This window comes from Tenrec ecaudatus, chromosome 9, assembly GCF_050624435.1.
Source record: "Tenrec ecaudatus isolate mTenEca1 chromosome 9, mTenEca1.hap1, whole genome shotgun sequence".
Taxonomy (NCBI): Eukaryota; Metazoa; Chordata; class Mammalia; order Afrosoricida; family Tenrecidae; genus Tenrec; species Tenrec ecaudatus.
In genome coordinates this window covers 25,019,134-25,039,707 of record NC_134538.1, presented here as the reverse complement: position 1 = coordinate 25,039,707, position 20,574 = coordinate 25,019,134, and positions in this window count along the sequence as shown.

Genomic DNA, 20,574 nt, shown 5'->3' with positions numbered 1-20,574 from the left:
CCCCAGGCACTAGGCGTGTCAGGTCTCAGCATTGTAAGGAGAGTTCCCTGAAGTCCCTGAGTGAAGTTTTCTCCGCTGTCCTACGTCTACGTTCCTAAAATTTACTCTACGGTTTCTGATGATCCTGGCTTATGAACGGCCACCATTCACCGTTCTCCTTACACTCGTGCGTCTCCATCGGCCTTAAAAGAAAGGGGGGACACGCAACTGCTGGCAGGTAAATTCAGCAAAGTTTGTCTCAACACAAAAGAGACAGCTCTGTGGTGTCCCGTCTTCCACGGTAAAACATTTCCTAGCGAATAAGGAATCTTCCCATCGCAATGACACTATGAGAGAATTGCCACCGATGGATTTGCCGCTGTGCCTACACATCATCTTGAGGCCATACAGTAGTGAAGCACGGGAACCCAGGCGCTTCACCCTTTACCCTAGACCAGTGAAACACTGTCTCTAAACATGCCCACATGCCTGTATCTATGCCCGTTTAAAGTTAACGCTAAACCGAAATCTTCTTTCTGTCCCACTATTTTGCAGCATTTTAAAGAAGTACACTGGGAAAGATTTTTCTGCAAGGAAGGAACTGCAGGCGGCGTGGCTGAAATGAGAATATCATGCTGCACGAGCTCTTTGCCCTCAGATGTAGAAGTGTCATTAGTGGGCATCATAGAGAAACGGGACTTTAATAAGTGATCATCAACCTCTGTGAATTCCCTTTGTTCTAGACGCCTGAAATAAAGAGTTGTCCTGAGTCACATAAACCTCCACCGAGTGGTCTTTATGTGGCGCGGGAACATGCCGGTATAAGAGAATTCCGAAGAAGGCTGAACGTCCACAATTGAATGGTCATTGCCAGAAATGAAGTGGCAGCCTGATCAGACTGGGAAACTTCAGCTTCCATTAGACAATGAAGATGTGAGAATCTGGTACGTCCACAATTCACGGTTTCCTTAGATCCATGAAATTCCGTGTTGAATTTCAGTCAGAAAATGAAAACTCCGGAGCCGCTGTTCAGCAGGCCCGGGTGTAGCTCCCAGAGGCACACTGGTGCTCCTCTAGAATTTGGATAAAAATCGTTTTCACTGGAATAAAGAACCTTGATCAAGCCAGGTGGGTCTTGACCATCGAAATTGCTGCGTTTGCCCGGGATACTGACAAGAACCCACCTGTGCTAGTCCATGGCGTATTCAGCACAGGAATCTGCATCGATTGAGCCAAGACAAAGGAAAGCTCAGGGAGGCAGCACCCGTGTAGAAAAGCATTTGTACTTCAAAGATGAGGCCAATGAGGTGAAAGGACAAAGCCACGGCAAACAATTTTGATCATCGGCAGAATTTCACGGAGCAATATTGCTGGGAGAGAAAAGGCACCACCTGAGGGAGGCACGCTCAACAAAACTACCTAGGGCAGGAGCCAGGTTGCCCCCAGGCACTAGGCGTGTCAGGTCTCAGCATTGTAAGGAGAGTTCCCTGAAGTCCCTGAGTGAAGTTTTCTCCGCTGTCCTACGTCTACGTTCCTAAAATTTACTCTACGGTTTCTGATGATCCTGGCTTATGAACGGCCACCATTCACCGTTCTCCTTACACTCGTGCGTCTCCATCGGCCTTAAAAGAAAGGGGGGACACGCAACTGCTGGCAGGTAAATTCAGCAAAGTTTGTCTCAACACAAAAGAGACAGCTCTGTGGTGTCCCGTCTTCCACGGTAAAACATTTCCTAGCGAATAAGGAATCTTCCCATCGCAATGACACTATGAGAGAATTGCCACCGATGGATTTGCCGCTGTGCCTACACATCATCTTGAGGCCATACAGTAGTGAAGCACGGGAACCCAGGCGCTTCACCCTTTACCCTAGACCAGTGAAACACTGTCTCCAAACATGCCCACATGCCTGTATCTATGCCCGTTTAAAGTTAACGCTAAACCGAAATCTTCTTTCTGTCCCACTATTTTGCAGCATTTTAAAGAATTACACTGGGAAAGATTTTTCTGCAAGGAAGGAACTGCAGGCGGCGTGGCTGAAATGAGAATATCATGCTGCACGAGCTCTTTGCCTTCAGATGTAGAAGTGTCATCAGTGGGCATCATAGAGAAACGGGACTTTAATAAGTGATCATCAACCTCTGTGAATTCCCTTTGTTCTAGACGCCTGAAATAAAGAGTTGTCCTGAGTCACATAAACCTCCACCGAGTGGTCTTTATGTGGCGCGGGAACATGCCGGTATAAGAGAATTCCGAAGAAGGCTGAACGTCCACAATTGAATGGTCATTGCCAGAAATGAAGTGGCAGCCAGATCAGACTGGGAAACTTCAGCTTCCATTAGACAATGAAGATGTGAGAATCTGGTACGTCCACAATTCACGGTTTCCTTAGATCCATGAAATTCCGTGTTGAATTTCAGTCAGAAAATGAAAACTCCGGAGCCGCTGTTCAGCAGGCCCGGGTGTAGCTCCCAGAAGCACACTGGTGCTCCTCTAGAATTTGGATAAAAATCGTTTTCACTGGAATAAACAACCTTGATCAAGCCAGGTGGGTCTTGACCATCGAAATTGCTGCGTTTGCCCGGTATACTGACAAGAACCCACCTGTGCTAGTCCATGGCGTATTCAGCACAGGAATCTGCATCGATTGAGCCAAGACAAAAGAAAGCTCAGGGAAGCAGCACCCGTGTAGAAAAGCATTTGTACTTCAAAGATGAGGCCAATGAGGTGAAAGGACAAAGCCACGGCAAACAATTTTGATCATCGGCAGAATTTCACGGAGCAATATTGCTGGGAGAGAAAAGGCACCACCTGAGGGAGGCACGCTCAACAAAACTACCTAGGGCAGGAGCCAGGTTGCCCCCAGGCACTAGGCGTGTCAGGTCTCAGCATTGTAAGGAGAGTTCCCTGAAGTCCCTGAGTGAAGTTTTCTCCGCTGTCCTACGTCTACGTTCCTAAAATTTACTCTACGGTTTCTGATGATCCTGGCTTATGAACGGCCACCATTCACCGTTCTCCTTACACTCGTGCGTCTCCATCGGCCTTAAAAGAAAGGGGGGACACGCAACTGCTGGCAGGTAAATTCAGCAAAGTTTGTCTCAACACAAAAGAGACAGCTCTGTGGTGTCCCGTCTTCCACGGTAAAACATTTCCTAGCGAATAAGGAATCTTCCCATCGCAATGACACTATGAGAGAATTGCCACCGATGGATTTGCCGCTGTGCCTACACATCATCTTGAGGCCATACAGTAGTGAAGCACGGGAACCCAGGCGCTTCACCCTTTACCCTAGACCAGTGAAACACTGTCTCTAAACATGCCCACATGCCTGTATCTATGCCCGTTTAAAGTTAACGCTAAACCGAAATCTTCTTTCTGTCCCACTATTTTGCAGCATTTTAAAGAAGTACACTGGGAAAGATTTTTCTGCAAGGAAGGAACTGCAGGCGGCGTGGCTGAAATGAGAATATCATGCTGCACGAGCTCTTTGCCCTCAGATGTAGAAGTGTCATTAGTGGGCATCATAGAGAAACGGGACTTTAATAAGTGATCATCAACCTCTGTGAATTCCCTTTGTTCTAGACGCCTGAAATAAAGAGTTGTCCTGAGTCACATAAACCTCCACCGAGTGGTCTTTATGTGGCGCGGGAACATGCCGGTATAAGAGAATTCCGAAGAAGGCTGAACGTCCACAATTGAATGGTCATTGCCAGAAATGAAGTGGCAGCCGGATCAGACTGGGAAACTTCAGCTTCCATTAGACAATGAAGATGTGAGAATCTGGTACGTCCACAATTCACGGTTTCCTTAGATCCATGAAATTCCGTGTTGAATTTCAGTCAGAAAATGAAAACTCCGGAGCCGCTGTTCAGCAGGCCCGGGTGTAGCTCCCAGAGGCACACTGGTGCTCCTCTAGAATTTGGATAAAAATCGTTTTCACTGGAATAAAGAACCTTGATCAAGTCAGGTGGGTCTTGACCATCGAAATTGCTGCGTTTGCCCGGGATACTGACAAGAACCCACCTGTGCTAGTCCATGGCGTATTCAGCACAGGAATCTGCATCGATTGAGCCAAGACAAAGGAAAGCTCAGGGAGGCAGCACCCGTGTAGAAAAGCATTTGTACTTCAAAGATGAGGCCAATGAGGTGAAAGGACAAAGCCACGGCAAACAATTTTGATCATCGGCAGAATTTCACGGAGCAATATTGCTGGGAGAGAAAAGGCACCACCTGAGGGAGGCACGCTCAACAAAACTACCTAGGGCAGGAGCCGGGTTGCCCCCAGGCACTAGGCGTGTCAGGCCTCAGAATTGTAAGGAGAGTTCACTGAAGTCCCTGAGTGAAGTTTTCTCCGCTGTCCTACGTCTACGTTCCTAAAATTTACTCTACGGTGTCTGATGATCCTGGCTTATGAACGGCCACCATTCACCGTTCTCCTTACACTCGTGCGTCTCCATCGGCCTTAAAAGAAAGGGAGGACACGCAACTGCTGGCAGGTAAATTCAGCAAAGTTTGTCTCAACACAAAAGAGACAGCTCTGTGGTGACCCGTCTTCCACGGTAAAACATTTCCTAGCCAATAAGGAATCTTCCCATCGCAATGACACTATGAGAGAATTGCCACCGATGGATTTGCCGCTGTGCCTACACATCATCTTGAGGCCATACAGTAGTGAAGTACGGGATCCCAGGCGCTTCACCCTTTACCCTAGACCAGTGAAACACTGTCTCTAAACATGCCCACATGCCTGTATCTATGCCCGTTCAAAGTTAACGCTAAACCGAAATCTTCTTTCTGTCCCACTATTTTGCAGCATTTTAAAGAAGTACACTGGGAAAGATTTTTCTGCAAGGAAGGAACTGCAGGCGGCGTGGCTGAAATGAGAATATCATGCTGCACGAGCTCTTTGCCCTCAGATGTAGAAGTGTCATCAGTGGGCATCATAGAGAAATGGGACTTTAATAAGTGATCATCAACCTCTGTGAATTCCCTTTGTTCTAGACGCCTGAAATAAAGAGTTGTCCTGAGTCACATAAACCTCCACCGAGTGGTCTTTATGTGGCGCGGGAACATGCCGGTATAAGAGAATTCCGAAGAAGGCTGAACGTCCACAATTGAATGGTCATTGCCAGAAATGAAGTGGCAGCCGGATCAGACTGGGAAACTTCAGCTTCCATTAGACAATGAAGATGTGAGAATCTGGTACGTCCACAATTCACGGTTTCCTTAGATCCATGAAATTCCGTGTTGAATTTCAGTCAGAAAATGAAAACTCCGGAGCCGCTGTTCAGCAGGCCCGGGTGTAGCTCCCAGAGGCACACTGGTGCTCCTCTAGAATTTGGATAAAAATCGTTTTCACTGGAATAAAGAACCTTGATCAAGCCAGGTGGGTCTTGACCATCGAAATTGCTGCGTTTGCCCGGGATACTGACAAGAACCCACCTGTGCTAGTCCATGGCGTATTCAGCACAGGAATCTGCATCGATTGAGCCAAGACAAAGGAAAGCTCAGGGAGGCAGCACCCGTGTAGAAAAGCATTTGTACTTCAAAGATGAGGCCAATGAGGTGAAAGGACAAAGCCACGGCAAACAATTTTGATCATCGGCAGAATTTCACGGAGCAATATTGCTGGGAGAGAAAAGGCACCACCTGAGGGAGGCACGCTCAACAAAACTACCTAGGGCAGGAGCCGGGTTGCCCCCAGGCACTAGGCGTGTCAGGCCTCAGAATGGTAAGGAGAGTTCCCTGAAGTCCCTGAGTGAAGTTTTCTCCGCTGTCCTACGTCTACGTTCCTAAAATTTACTCTACGGTGTCTGATGATCCTGGCTTATGAACGGCCACCATTCACCGTTCTCCTTACACTCGTGCGTCTCCATCGGCCTTAAAAGAAAGGGAGGACACGCAACTGCTGGCAGGTAAATTCAGCAAAGTTTGTCTCAACACAAAAGAGACAGCTCTGTGGTGACCCGTCTTCCACGGTAAAACATTTCCTAGCCAATAAGGAATCTTCCCATCGCAATGACACTATGAGAGAATTGCCACCGATGGATTTGCCGCTGTGCCTACACATCATCTTGAAGCCATACAGTAGTGAAGCACGGGATCCCAGGCGCTTCACCCTTTACCCTAGACCAGTGAAACACTGTCTCCAAACATGCCCACATGCCTGTATCTATGCCCGTTCAAAGTTAACGCTAAACCGAAATCTTCTTTCTGTCCCACTATTTTGCAGCATTTTAAAGAAGTACACTGGGAAAGATTTTTCTGCAAGGAAGGAACTGCAGGCGGCGTGGCTGAAATGAGAATATCATGCTGCACGAGCTCTTTGCCCTCAGATGTAGAAGTGTCATCAGTGGGCATCATAGAGAAACGGGACTTTAATAAGTGATCATCAACCTCTGTGAATTCCCTTTGTTTTAGACGCCTGAAATAAAGAGTTGTCCTGAGTCACATAAACCTCCACCGAGTGGTCTTTATGTGGCGCGGGAACATGCCGGTATAAGAGAATTCCGAAGAAGGCTGAACGTCCACAATTGAATGGTCATTGCCAGAAATGAAGTGGCAGCCGGATCAGACTGGGAAACTTCAGCTTCCATTAGACAATGAAGATGTGAGAATCTGGTACGTCCACAATTCACGGTTTCCTTAGATCCATGAAATTCCGTGTTGAATTTCAGTCAGAAAATGAAAACTCCGGAGCCGCTGTTCAGCAGGCCCGGGTGTAGCTCCCAGAGGCACACTGGTGCTCCTCTAGAATTTGGATAAAAATCGTTTTCACTGGAATAAAGAACCTTGATCAAGCCAGGTGGGTCTTGACCATCGAAATTGCTGCGTTTGCCCGGGATACTGACAAGAACCCACCTGTGCTAGTCCATGGCGTATTCAGCACAGGAATCTGCATCGATTGAGCCAAGACAAAGGAAAGCTCAGGGAAGCAGCACCCGTGTAGAAAAGCATTTGTACTTCAAAGATGAGGCCAATGAGGTGAAAGGACAAAGCCACGGCAAACAATTTTGATCATCGGCAGAATTTCACGGAGCAATATTGCTGGGAGAGAAAAGGCACCACCTGAGGGAGGCACGCTCAACAAAACTACCTAGGGCAGGAGCCAGGTTGCCCCCAGGCACTAGGCGTGTCAGGCCTCAGCATTGTAAGGAGAGTTCCCTGAAGTCCCTGAGTGAAGTTTTCTCCGCTGTCCTACGTCTACGTTCCTAAAATTTACTCTGCGGTTTCTGATGATCCTGGCTTATGAACGGCCACCATTCACCGTTCTCCTTACACTCGTGCGTCTCCATCGGCCTTAAAAGAAAGGGAGGACACGCAACTGCTGGCTGGTAAATTCAGCAAAGTTTGTCTCAACACAAAAGAGACAGCTCTGTGGTGACCCGTCTTCCACGGTAAAACATTTCCTAGCCAATAAGGAATCTTCCCATCGCAATGACACTATGAGAGAATTGCCACCGATGGATTTGCCGCTGTGCCTACACATCATCTTGAGGCCATACAGTAGTGAAGCACGGGATCCCAGGCGCTTCACCCTTTACCCTAGACCAGTGAAACACTGTCTCCAAACATGCCCACATGCCTGTATCTATGCCCGTTTAAAGTTAACGCTAAACCGAAATCTTCTTTCTGTCCCACTATTTTGCAGCATTTTAAAGAAGTACACTGGGAAAGATTTTTCTGCAAGGAAGGAACTGCAGGCGGCGTGGCTGAAATGAGAATATCATGCTGCACGAGCTCTTTGCCCTCAGATGTAGAAGTGTCATCAGTGGGCATCATAGAGAAATGGGACTTTAATAAGTGATCATCAACCTCTGTGAATTCCCTTTGTTCTAGACGCCTGAAATAAAGAGTTGTCCTGAGTCACATAAACCTCCATCGAGTGGTCTTTATGTGGCGCGGGAACATGCCGGTATAAGAGAATTCCGAAGAAGGCTGAACGTCCACAATTGAATGGTCATTGCCAGAAATGAAGTGGCAGCCGGATCAGACTGGGAAACTTCAGCTTCCATTAGACAATGAAGATGTGAGAATCTGGTACGTCCACAATTCACGGTTTCCTTAGATCCATGAAATTCCGTGTTGAATTTCAGTCAGAAAATGAAAACTCCGGAGACGCTGTTCAGCAGGCCCGGGTGTAGCTCCCAGAGGCACACTGGTGCTCCTCTAGAATTTGGATAAAAATCATTTTCACTGGAATAAAGAACCTTGATCAAGCCAGGTGGGTCTTGACCATCGAAATTGCTGCGTTTGCCCGGGATACTGACAAGAACCCACCTGTGCTAGTCCATGGCGTATTCAGCACAGGAATCTGCATCGATTGAGCCAAGACAAAGGAAAGCTCAGGGAGGCAGCACCCGTGTAGAAAAGCATTTGTACTTCAAAGATGAGGCCAATGAGGTGAAAGGACAAACCACGGCAAACAATTTTGATCATCTGCAGAATTTCACGGAGCAATATTGCTGGGAGAGAAAAGGCACCACCTGAGGGAGGCACGCTCAACAAAACTACCTAGGGCAGGAGCCGGGTTGCCCCCAGGCACTAGGCGTGTCAGGCCTCAGCATTGTAAGAAGAGTTCCCTGAAGTCCCTGAGTGGTTTTCTCCGCTGTCCTACGTCTACGTTCCTAAAATTTACTCTGCGGTTTCTGATGATCCTGGCTTATGAACGGCCACCATTCACCGTTCTCCTTACACTCGTGCGTCTCCATCGGCCTTAAAAGAAAGGGAGGACACGCAACTGCTGGCAGGTAAATTCAGCAAAGTTTGTCTCAACACAAAAGAGACAGCTCTGTGGTGACCCGTCTTCCACGGTAAAACATTTCCTAGCCAATAAGGAATCTTCCCATCGCAATGACACTATGAGAGAATTGCCACCGATGGATTTGCCGCTGTGCCTACACATCATCTTGAGGCCATACAGTAGTGAAGCACGGGAACCCAGGCGCTTCACCCTTTACCCTAGACCAGTGAAACACTGTCTCTAAACATGCCCACATGCCTGTATCTATGCCCGTTTAAAGTTAATGCTAAACCGAAATCTTCTTTCTGTCCCACTATTTTGCAGCATTTTAAGAAGTACACTGGGAAAGATTTTTCTGCAAGGAAGGAACTGCAGGCGGCGTGGCTGAAATGAGAATATCATGCTGCACGAGCTCTTTGCCCTCAGATGTAGAAGTGTCATCAGTGGGCATCATAGAGAAACGGGACTTTAATAAGTGATCATCAACCTCTGTGAATTCCCTTTGTTCTAGACGCCTGAAATAAAGAGTTGTCCTGAGTCACATAAACCTCCACCGAGTGGTCTTTATGTGGCGCGGGAACATGCCGGTATAAGAGAATTCCGAAGAAGGCTGAACGTCCACAATTGAATGGTCATTGCCAGAAAGGAAGTGGCAGCCGGATCAGACTGGGAAACTTCAGCTTCCATTAGACAATGAAGATGTGAGAATCTGGTACGTCCACAATTCACGGTTTCCTTAGATCCATGAAATTCCATGTTGAATTTCAGTCAGAAAATGAAAACTCCGGAGCCGCTGTTCAGCAGGCCCGGGTGTAGCTCCCAGAGGCACACTGGTGCTCCTCTAGAATTTGGATAAAAATCGTTTTCACTGGAATAAAGAACCTTGATCAAGCCAGGTGGGTCTTGTCATCGAAATTGCTGCGTTTGCCCGGGATACTGACAAGAACCCACCTGTGCTAGTCCATGGCGTATTCAGCACAGGAATCTGCATCGATTGAGCCAAGACAAAGGAAAGCTCAGGGAAGCAGCACCCGTGTAGAAAAGCATTTGTACTTCAAAGATGAGGCCAATGAGGTGAAAGGACAAAGCCACGGCAAACAATTTTGATCATCGGCAGAATTTCACGGAGCAATATTGCTGGGAGAGAAAAGGCACCACCTGAGGGAGGCACGCTCAACAAAACTACCTAGGGCAGGAGCCAGGTTGCCCCCAGGCACTAGGCGTGTCAGGTCTCAGCATTGTAAGCAGAGTTCCCTGAAGTCCCTGAGTGAAGTTTTCTCCGCTGTCCTACGTCTACGTTCCTAAAATTTACTCTACGGTTTCTGATGATCCTGGCTTATGAACGGCCACCATTCACCGTTCTCCTTACACTCGTGCGTCTCCATCGGCCTTAAAAGAAAGGGGGGACACGCAACTGCTGGCAGGTAAATTCAGCAAAGTTTGTCTCAACACAAAAGAGACAGCTCTGTGGTGTCCCGTCTTCCACGGTAAAACATTTCCTAGCGAATAAGGAATCTTCCCATCGCAATGACACTATGAGAGAATTGCCACCGATGGATTTGCCGCTGTGCCTACACATCATCTTGAGGCTATACAGTAGTGAAGCACGGGAACCCAGGCGCTTCACCCTTTACCCTAGACCAGTGAAACACTGTCTCCAAACATGCCCACATGCCTGTATCTATGCCCGTTTAAAGTTAACGCTAAACCGAAATCTTCTTTCTGTCCCACTATTTTGCAGCATTTTAAAGAAGTACACTGGGAAAGATTTTTCTGCAAGGAAGGAACTGCAGGCGGCGTGGCTGAAATGAGAATATCATGCTGCACGAGCTCTTTGCCTTCAGATGTAGAAGTGTCATCAGTGGGCATCATAGAGAAACGGGACTTTAATAAGTGATCATCAACCTCTGTGAATTCCCTTTGTTCTAGACGCCTGAAATAAAGAGTTGTCCTGAGTCACATAAACCTCCACCGAGTGGTCTTTATGTGGCGCGGGAACATGCCGGTATAAGAGAATTCCGAAGAAGGCTGAACGTCCACAATTGAATGGTCATTGCCAGAAATGAAGTGGCAGCCAGATCAGACTGGGAAACTTCAGCTTCCATTAGACAATGAAGATGTGAGAATCTGGTACGTCCACAATTCACGGTTTCCTTAGATCCATGAAATTCCGTGTTGAATTTCAGTCAGAAAATGAAAACTCCGGAGCCGCTGTTCAGCAGGCCCGGGTGTAGCTCCCAGAGGCACACTGGTGCTCCTCTAGAATTTGGATAAAAATCGTTTTCACTGGAATAAAGAACCTTGATCAAGAAAGGTGGGTCTTGACCATCGAAATTGCTGCGTTTGCCCGGTATACTGACAAGAACCCACCTGTGCTAGTCCATGGCGTATTCAGCACAGGAATCTGCATCGATTGAGCCAAGAAAAAAGAAAGCTCAGGGAAGCAGCACCCGTGTAGAAAAGCATTTGTACTTCAAAGATGAGGCCAATGAGGTGAAAGGACAAAGCCACGGCAAACAATTTTGATCATCGGCAGAATTTCACGGAGCAATATTGCTGGGAGAGAAAAGGCACCACCTGAGGGAGGCACGCTCAACAAAACTACCTAGGGCAGGAGCCAGGTTGCCCCCAGGCACTAGGCGTGTCAGGCCTCAGCATTGTAAGGAGAGTTCACTGAAGTCCCTGAGTGAAGTTTTCTCCGCTGTCCTACGTCTACGTTCCTAAAATTTACTCTACGGTTTCTGATGATCCTGGCTTATGAACGGCCACCATTCACCGTTCTCCTTACACTCGTGCGTCTCCATCGGCCTTAAAAGAAAGGGAGGACACGCAACTGCTGGCAGGTAAATTCAGCAAAGTTTGTCTCAACACAAAAGAGACAGCTCTGTGGTGACCCGTCTTCCACGGTAAAACATTTCCTAGCGAATAAGGAATCTTCCCATCGCAATGACACTATGAGAGAATTGCCACCGATGGATTTGCCGCTGTGCCTACACATCATCTTGAGGCCATACAGTAGTGAAGCACGGGAACCCAGGCGCTTCACCCTTTACCCTAGACCAGTGAAACACTGTCTCCAAACATGCCCACATGCCTGTATCTATGCCCGTTTAAAGTTAACGCTAAACCGAAATCTTCTTTCTGTCCCACTATTTTGCAGCATTTTAAAGAAGTACACTGGGAAAGATTTTTCTGCAAGGAAGGAACTGCAGGCGGCGTGGCTGAAATGAGAATATCATGCTGCACGAGCTCTTTGCCTTCAGATGTAGAAGTGTCATCAGTGGGCATCATAGAGAAACGGGACTTTAATAAGTGATCATCAACCTCTGTGAATTCCCTTTGTTCTAGACGCCTGAAATAAAGAGTTGTCCTGAGTCACATAAACCTCCACCGAGTGGTCTTTATGTGGCGCGGGAACATGCCGGTATAAGAGAATTCCGAAGAAGGCTGAACGTCCACAATTGAATGGTCATTGCCAGAAATGAAGTGGCAGCCAGATCAGACTGGGAAACTTCAGCTTCCATTAGACAATGAAGATGTGAGAATCTGGTACGTCCACAATTCACGGTTTCCTTAGATCCATGAAATTCCGTGTTGAATTTCAGTCAGAAAATGAAAACTCCGGAGCCGCTGTTCGGCAGGCCCGGGTGTAGCTCCCAGAGGCACACTAGTGCTCCTCTAGAATTTGGATAAAAATCGTTTTCACTGGAATAAACAACCTTGATCAAGCCAGGTGGGTCTTGACCATCGAAATTGCTGCGTTTGCCCGGTATACTGACAAGAACCCACCTGTGCTAGTCCATGGCGTATTCAGCACAGGAATCTGCATCGATTGAGCCAAGAAAAAAGAAAGCTCAGGGAAGCAGCACACGTGTAGAAAAGCATTTGTACTTCAAAGATGAGGCCAATGAGGTGAAAGGACAAAGCCACGGCAAACAATTTTGATCATCGGCAGAATTTCACGGAGCAATATTGCTGGGAGAGAAAAGGCACCACCTGAGGGAGGCACGCTCAACAAAACTACCTAGGGCAGGAGCCAGGTTGCCCCAGGCACTAGGCGTGTCAGGCCTCAGCATTGTAAGGAGAGTTCCCTGTAGTCCCTGAGTAAAGTTTTCTCCCCTTCCTACGTCTACGTTCCTAAAATTTACTCTACGGTTTCTGATGATCCTGGCTTATGAACGGCCACCATTCACCGTTCTCCTTACACTCGTGCGTCTCCATCGGCCTTAAAAGAAAGGGAGGACACGCAACTGCTGGCAGGTAAATTCAGCAAAGTTTGTCTCAACACAAAAGAGACAGCTCTGTGGTGACCCGTCTTCCACGGTAAAACATTTCCTAGCCAATAAGGAATCTTCCCATCGCAATGACACTATGAGAGAATTGCCACCGATGGATTTGCCGCTGTGCCTACACATCATCTTGAGGCCATACAGTAGTGAAGTACGGGATCCCAGGCGCTTCACCCTTTACCCTAGACCAGTGAAACACTGTCTCTAAACATGCCCACATGCCTGTATCTATGCCCGTTCAAAGTTAACGCTAAACCGAAATCTTTCTGTCCCACTATTTTGCAGCATTTTAAAGAAGTACACTGGGAAAGATTTTTCTGCAAGGAAGGAACTGCAGGCGGCGTGGCTGAAATGAGAATATCATGCTGCACGAGCTCTTTGCCCTCAGATGTAGAAGTGTCATCAGTGGGCATCATAGAGAAACAGGACTTTAATAAGTGATCATCAACCTCTGTGAATTCCTTTTGTTCTAGACGCCTGAAATAAAGAGTTGTCCTGAGTCACATAAACCTCCACCGAGTGGTCTTTATGTGGCGCGGGAACATGCCGGTATAAGAGAGTTCCGAAGAAGGCTGAACGTCCACAATTGAATGGTCATTGCCAGAAATGAAGTGGCAGCCGGATCAGACTGGGAAACTTCAGCTTCCATTAGACAATGAAGATGTGAGAATCTGGTACGTCCACAATTCACGGTTTCCTTAGATCCATGAAATTCCGTGTTGAATTTCAGTCAGAAAATGAAAACTCCGGAGCCGCTGTTCAGCAGGCCCGGGTGTAGCTCCCAGAGGCACACTGGTGCTCCTCTAGAATTTGGATAAAAATCGTTTTCACTGGAATAAAGAACCTTGATCAAGCCAGGTGGGTCTTGACCATCGAAATTGCTGCGTTTGCCCGGGATACTGACAAGAACCCACCTGTGCTAGTCCATGGCGTATTCAGCACAGGAATCTGCATCGATTGAGCCAAGACAAAGGAAAGCTCAGGGAGGCAGCACCCGTGTAGAAAAGCATTTGTACTTCAAAGATGAGGCCAATGAGGTGAAAGGACAAAGCCACGGCAAACAATTTTGATCATCGGCAGAATTTCACGGAGCAATATTGCTGGGAGAGAAAAGGCACCACCTGAGGGAGGCACGCTCAACAAAACTACCTAGGGCAGGAGCCGGGTTGCCCCCAGGCACTAGGCGTGTCAGGCCTCAGAATTGTAAGGAGAGTTCACTGAAGTCCCTGAGTGAAGTTTTCTCCGCTGTCCTACGTCTACGTTCCTAAAATTTACTCTACGGTGTCTGATGATCCTGGCTTATGAACGGCCACCATTCACCGTTCTCCTTACACTCGTGCGTCTCCATCGGCCTTAAAAGAAAGGGAGGACACGCAACTGCTGGCAGGTAAATTCAGCAAAGTTTGTCTCAACACAAAAGAGACAGCTCTGTGGTGACCCGTCTTCCACGGTAAAACATTTCCTAGCCAATAAGGAATCTTCCCATCGCAATGACACTATGAGAGAATTGCCACCGATGGATTTGCCGCTGTGCCTACACATCATCTTGAGGCCATACAGTAGTGAAGTACGGGATCCCAGGCGCTTCACCCTTTACCCTAGACCAGTGAAACACTGTCTCCAAACATGCCCACATGCCTGTATCTATGCCCGTTCAAAGTTAACGCTAAACCGAAATCTTCTTTCTGTCCCACTATTTTGCAGCATTTTAAAGAAGTACACTGGGAAAGATTTTTCTGCAAGGAAGGAACTGCAGGCGGCGTGGCTGAAATGAGAATATCATGCTGCACGAGCTCTTTGCCCTCAGATGTAGAAGTGTCATCAGTGGGCATCATAGAGAAACGGGACTTTAATAAGTGATCATCAACCTCTGTGAATTCCCTTTGTTCTAGACGCCTGAAATAAAGAGTTGTCCTGAGTCACATAAACCTCCACCGAGTGGTCTTTATGTGGCGCGGGAACATGCCGGTATAAGAGAATTCCGAAGAAGGCTGAACGTCCACAATTGAATGGTCATTGCCAGAAATGAAGTGGCAGCCGGATCAGACTGGGAAACTTCAGCTTCCATTAGACAATGAAGATGTGAGAATCTGGTACGTCCACAATTCACGGTTTCCTTAGATCCATGAAATTCCGTGTTGAATTTCAGTCAGAAAATGAAAACTCCGGAGCCGCTGTTCAGCAGGCCCGGGTGTAGCTCCCAGAGGCACACTGGTGCTCCTCTAGAATTTGGATAAAAATCGTTTTCACTGGAATAAAGAACCTTGATCAAGCCAGGTGGGTCTTGACCATCGAAATTGCTGCGTTTGCCCGGGATACTGACAAGAACCCACCTGTGCTAGTCCATGGCGTATTCAGCACAGGAATCTGCATCGATTGAGCCAAGACAAAGGAAAGCTCAGGGAGGCAGCACCCGTGTAGAAAAGCATTTGTACTTCAAAGATGAGGCCAATGAGGTGAAAGGACAAAGCCACGGCAAACAATTTTGATCATCGGCAGAATTTCACGGAGCAATATTGCTGGGAGAGAAAAGGCACCACCTGAGGGAGGCACGCTCAACAAAACTACCTAGGGCAGGAGCCGGGTTGCCCCCAGGCACTAGGCGTGTCAGGCCTCAGAATTGTAAGGAGAGTTCACTGAAGTCCCTGAGTGAAGTTTTCTCCGCTGTCCTACGTCTACGTTCCTAAAATTTACTCTACGGTGTCTGATGATCCTGGCTTATGAACGGCCACCATTCACCGTTCTCCTTACACTCGTGCGTCTCCATCGGCCTTAAAAGAAAGGGAGGACACGCAACTGCTGGCAGGTAAATTCAGCAAAGTTTGTCTCAACACAAAAGAGACAGCTCTGTGGTGACCCGTCTTCCACGGTAAAACATTTCCTAGCCAATAAGGAATCTTCCCATCGCAATGACACTATGAGAGAATTGCCACCGATGGATTTGCCGCTGTGCCTACACATCATCTTGAGGCCATACAGTAGTGAAGCACGGGATCCCAGGCGCTTCACCCTTTACCCAAGACCAGTGAAACACTGTCTCCAAACATGCCCACATGCCTGTATCTATGCCCGTTCAAAGTTAACGCTAAACCGAAATCTTCTTTCTGTCCCACTATTTTGCAGCATTTTAAAGAAGTACACTGGGAAAGATTTTTCTGCAAGGAAGGAACTGCAGGCGGCGTGGCTGAAATGAGAATATCATGCTGCACGAGCTCTTTGCCCTCAGATGTAGAAGTGTCATCAGTGGGCATCATAGAGAAACGGGACTTTAATAAGTGATCATCAACCTCTGTGAATTCCCTTTGTTCTAGACGCCTGAAATAAAGAGTTGTCCTGAGTCACATAAACCTCCACCGAGTGGTCTTTATGTGGCGCGGGAACATGCCGGTATAAGAGAATTCCGAAGAAGGCTGAACGTCCACAATTGAATGGTCATTGCCAGAAATGAAGTGGCAGCCGGATCAGACTGGGAAACTTCAGCTTCCATTAGACAATGAAGATGTGAGAATCTGGTACGTCCACAATTCACGGTTTCCTTAGATCCATGAAATTCCGTGTTGAATTTCAGTCAGAAAATGAAAACTCCGGAGCCGCTGTTCAGCAGGCCCGGGTGTAGCTCCCAGAGGCACACTGGTGCTCCTCTAGAATTTGGATAAAAATCGTTTTCACTGGAATAAAGAACCTTGATCAAGCCAGGTGGGTCTTGACCATCGAAATTGCTGCGTTTGCCCGGGATACTGACAAGAACCCACCTGTGCTAGTCCATGGCGTATTCAGCACAGGAATCTGCATCGATTGAGCCAAGACAAAGGAAAGCTCAGGGAAGCAGCACCCGTGTAGAAAAGCATTTGTACTTCAAAGATGAGGCCAATGAGGTGAAAGGACAAAGCCACGGCAAACAATTTTGATCATCGGCAGAATTTCACGGAGCAATATTGCTGGGAGAGAAAAGGCACCACCTGAGGGAGGCACGCTCAACAAAACTACCTAGGGCAGGAGCCAGGTTGCCCCCAGGCACTAGGCGTGTCAGGCCTCAGCATTGTAAGGAGAGTTCCCTGAAGTCCCTGAGTGAAGTTTTCTCCGCTGTCCTACGTCTACGTTCCTAAAATTTACTCTGCGGTTTCTGATGATCCTGGCTTATGAACGGCCACCATTCACCGTTCTCCTTACACTCGTGCGTCTCCATCGGCCTTAAAAGAAAGGGAGGACACGCAACTGCTGGCTGGTAAATTCAGCAAAGTTTGTCTCAACACAAAAGAGACAGCTCTGTGGTGACCCGTCTTCCACGGTAAAACATTTCCTAGCCAATAAGGAATCTTCCCATCGCAATGACACTATGAGAGAATTGCCACCGATGGATTTGCCGCTGTGCCTACACATCATCTTGAGGCCATACAGTAGTGAAGCACGGGATCCCAGGCACTTCACCCTTTACCCTAGACCAGTGAAACACTGTCTCCAAACATGCCCACATGCCTGTATCTATGCCCGTTTAAAGTTAACGCTAAACCGAAATCTTCTTTCTGTCCCACTATTTTGCAGCATTTTAAAGAAGTACACTGGGAAAGATTTTTCTGCAAGGAAGGAACTGCAGGCGGCGTGGCTGAAATGAGAATATCATGCTGCACGAGCTCTTTGCCCTCAGATGTAGAAGTGTCATCAGTGGGCATCATAGAGAAATGGGACTTTAATAAGTGATCATCAACCTCTGTGAATTCCCTTTGTTCTAGACGCCTGAAATAAAGAGTTGTCCTGAGTCACATAAACCTCCACCGAGTGGTCTTTATGTGGCGCGGGAACATGCCGGTATAAGAACATTCCGAAGAAGGCTGAACGTCCACAATTGAATGGTCATTGCCAGAAATGAAGTGGCAGCCGGATCAGACTGGGAAACTTCAGCTTCCATTAGACAATGAAGATGTGAGAATCTGGTACGTCCACAATTCACGGTTTCCTTAGATCCATGAAATTCCGTGTTGAATTTCAGTCAGAAAATGAAAACTCCGGAGCCGCTGTTCAGCAGGCCCGGGTGTAGCTCCCAGAGGCACACTGGTGCTCCTCTAGAATTTGGATAAAAATCATTTTCACTGGAATAAAGAACCTTGATCAAGCCAGGTGGGTCTTGACCATCGAAATTGCTGCGTTTGCCCGGGATACTGACAAGAACCCACCTGTGCTAGTCCATGGCGTATTCAGCACAGGAATCTGCATCGATTGAGCCAAGACAAAGCAAAGCTCAGGGAGGCAGCACCCGTGTAGAAAAGCATTTGTACTTCAAAGATGAGGCCAATGAGGTGAAAGGACAAACCACGGCAAACAATTTTGATCATCGGCAGAATTTCACGGAGCAATATTGCTGGGAGAGAAAAGGCACCACCTGAGGGAGGCACGCTCAACAAAACTACCTAGGGCAGGAGCCGGGTTGCCCCCAGGCACTAGGCGTGTCAGGCCTCAGCATTGTAAGAAGAGTTCCCTGAAGTCCCTGAGTGGTTTTCTCCGCTGTCCTACGTCTACGTTCCTAAAATTTACTCTGCGGTTTCTGATGATCCTGGCTTATGAACGGCCACCATTCACCGTTCTCCTTACACTCGTGCGTCTCCATCGGCCTTAAAAGAAAGGGAGGACACGCAACTGCTGGCAGGTAAATTCAGCAAAGTTTGTCTCAACACAAAAGAGACAGCTCTGTGGTGACCCGTCTTCCACGGTAAAACATTTCCTAGCCAATAAGGAATCTTCCCATCGCAATGACACTATGAGAGAATTGCCACCGATGGATTTGCCGCTGTGCCTACACATCATCTTGAGGCCATACAGTAGTGAAGCACGGGAACCCAGGCGCTTCACCCTTTACCCTAGACCAGTGAAACACTGTCTCTAAACATGCCCACATGCCTGTATCTATGCCCGTTTAAAGTTAATGCTAAACCGAAATCTTTTTTCTGTCCCACTATTTTGCAGCATTTTAAAGAAGTACACTGGGAAAGATTTTTCTGCAAGGAAGGAATTGCAGGCGGCGTGGCTGAAATGAGAATATCATGCTGCACGAGCTCTTTGCCCTCAGATGTAGAAGTGTCATCAGTGGGCATCATAGAGAAACGGGACTTTAATAAGTGATCATCAACCTCTGTGAATTCCCTTTGTTCTAGACGCCTGAAATAAAGAGTTGTCCTGAGTCACATAAACCTCCACCGAGTGGTCTTTATGTGGCGCGGGAACATGCCGGTATAAGAGAATTCCGAAGAAGGCTGAACGTCCACAATTGAATGGTCATTGCCAGAAAGGAAGTGGCAGCCGGATCAGACTGGGAAACTTCAGCTTCCATTAGACAATGAAGATGTGAGAATCTGGTACGTCCACAATTCACGGTTTCCTTAGATCCATGAAATTCCGTGTTGAATTTCAGTCAGAAAATTAAAACTCCGGAGCCGCTGTTCAGCAGGCCCGGGTGTAGCTCCCAGAGGCACACTGGTGCTCCTCTAGAATTTGGATAAAAATCGTTTTCACTGGAATAAACAACCTTGATCAAGCCAGGTGGGTCTTGACCATCGAAATTGCTGCGTTTGCCCGGTATACTGACAAGAACCCACCTGTGCTAGTCCATGGCGTATTCAGCACAGGAATCTGCATCGATTGAGCCAAGAAAAAAGAAAGCTCAGGGAAGCAGCACCCGTGTAGAAAAGCATTTGTACTTCAAAGATGAGGCCAATGAGGTGAAAGGACAAAGCCTCGGCAAACAATTTTGATCATCGGCAGAATTTCACGGAGCAATATTGCTGGGAGAGAAAAGGCACCACCTGAGGGAGGCACGCTCAACAAAACTACCTAGGGCAGGAGCCAGGTTGCCCCCAGGCACTAGGCGTGTCAGGCCTCAGCATTGTAAGGAGAGTTCCCTGAAGTCCCTGAGTGAAGTTTTCTCCCCTTCCTACGTCTACGTTCCTAAAATTTACTCTACGGTTTCTGATGATCCTGGCTTATGAACGGCCACCATTCACCGTTCTCCTTACACTCGTGCGTCTCCATCGGCCTTAAAAGAAAGGGAGGACACGCAACTGCTGGCAGGTAAATTCAGCAAAGTTTGTCTCAACACAAAAGAGACAGCTCTGTGGGGACCCGTCTTCCACGGTAAAACATTTCCTAGCCAATAAGGTATCTTCCCATCGCAATGACACTATGAGAGAATTGCCACCGATGGATTTGCCGCTGTGCCTACACATCATCTTGAGGCCATACAGTAGTGAAGCACAGGAACCCAGGCGCTTCACCCTTTACCCTAGACCAGTGAAACACTGTCTCTAAACATGCCCACATGCCTGTATCTATGCCCGTTCAAAGTTAACGCTAAACCGAAATCTTCTTTCTGTCCCACTATTTTGCAGCATTTTAAAGAAGTACACTGGGAAAGATTTTTCTGCAAGGAAGGAACTGCAGGCGGCGTGGCTGAAATGAGACTATCATGCTGCACGAGCTCTTTGCCCTCAGATGTAGAAGTGTCATCAGTGGGCATCATAGAGAAACGGGACTTTAATAAGTGATCATCAACCTCTGTGAATTCCCTTTGTTCTAG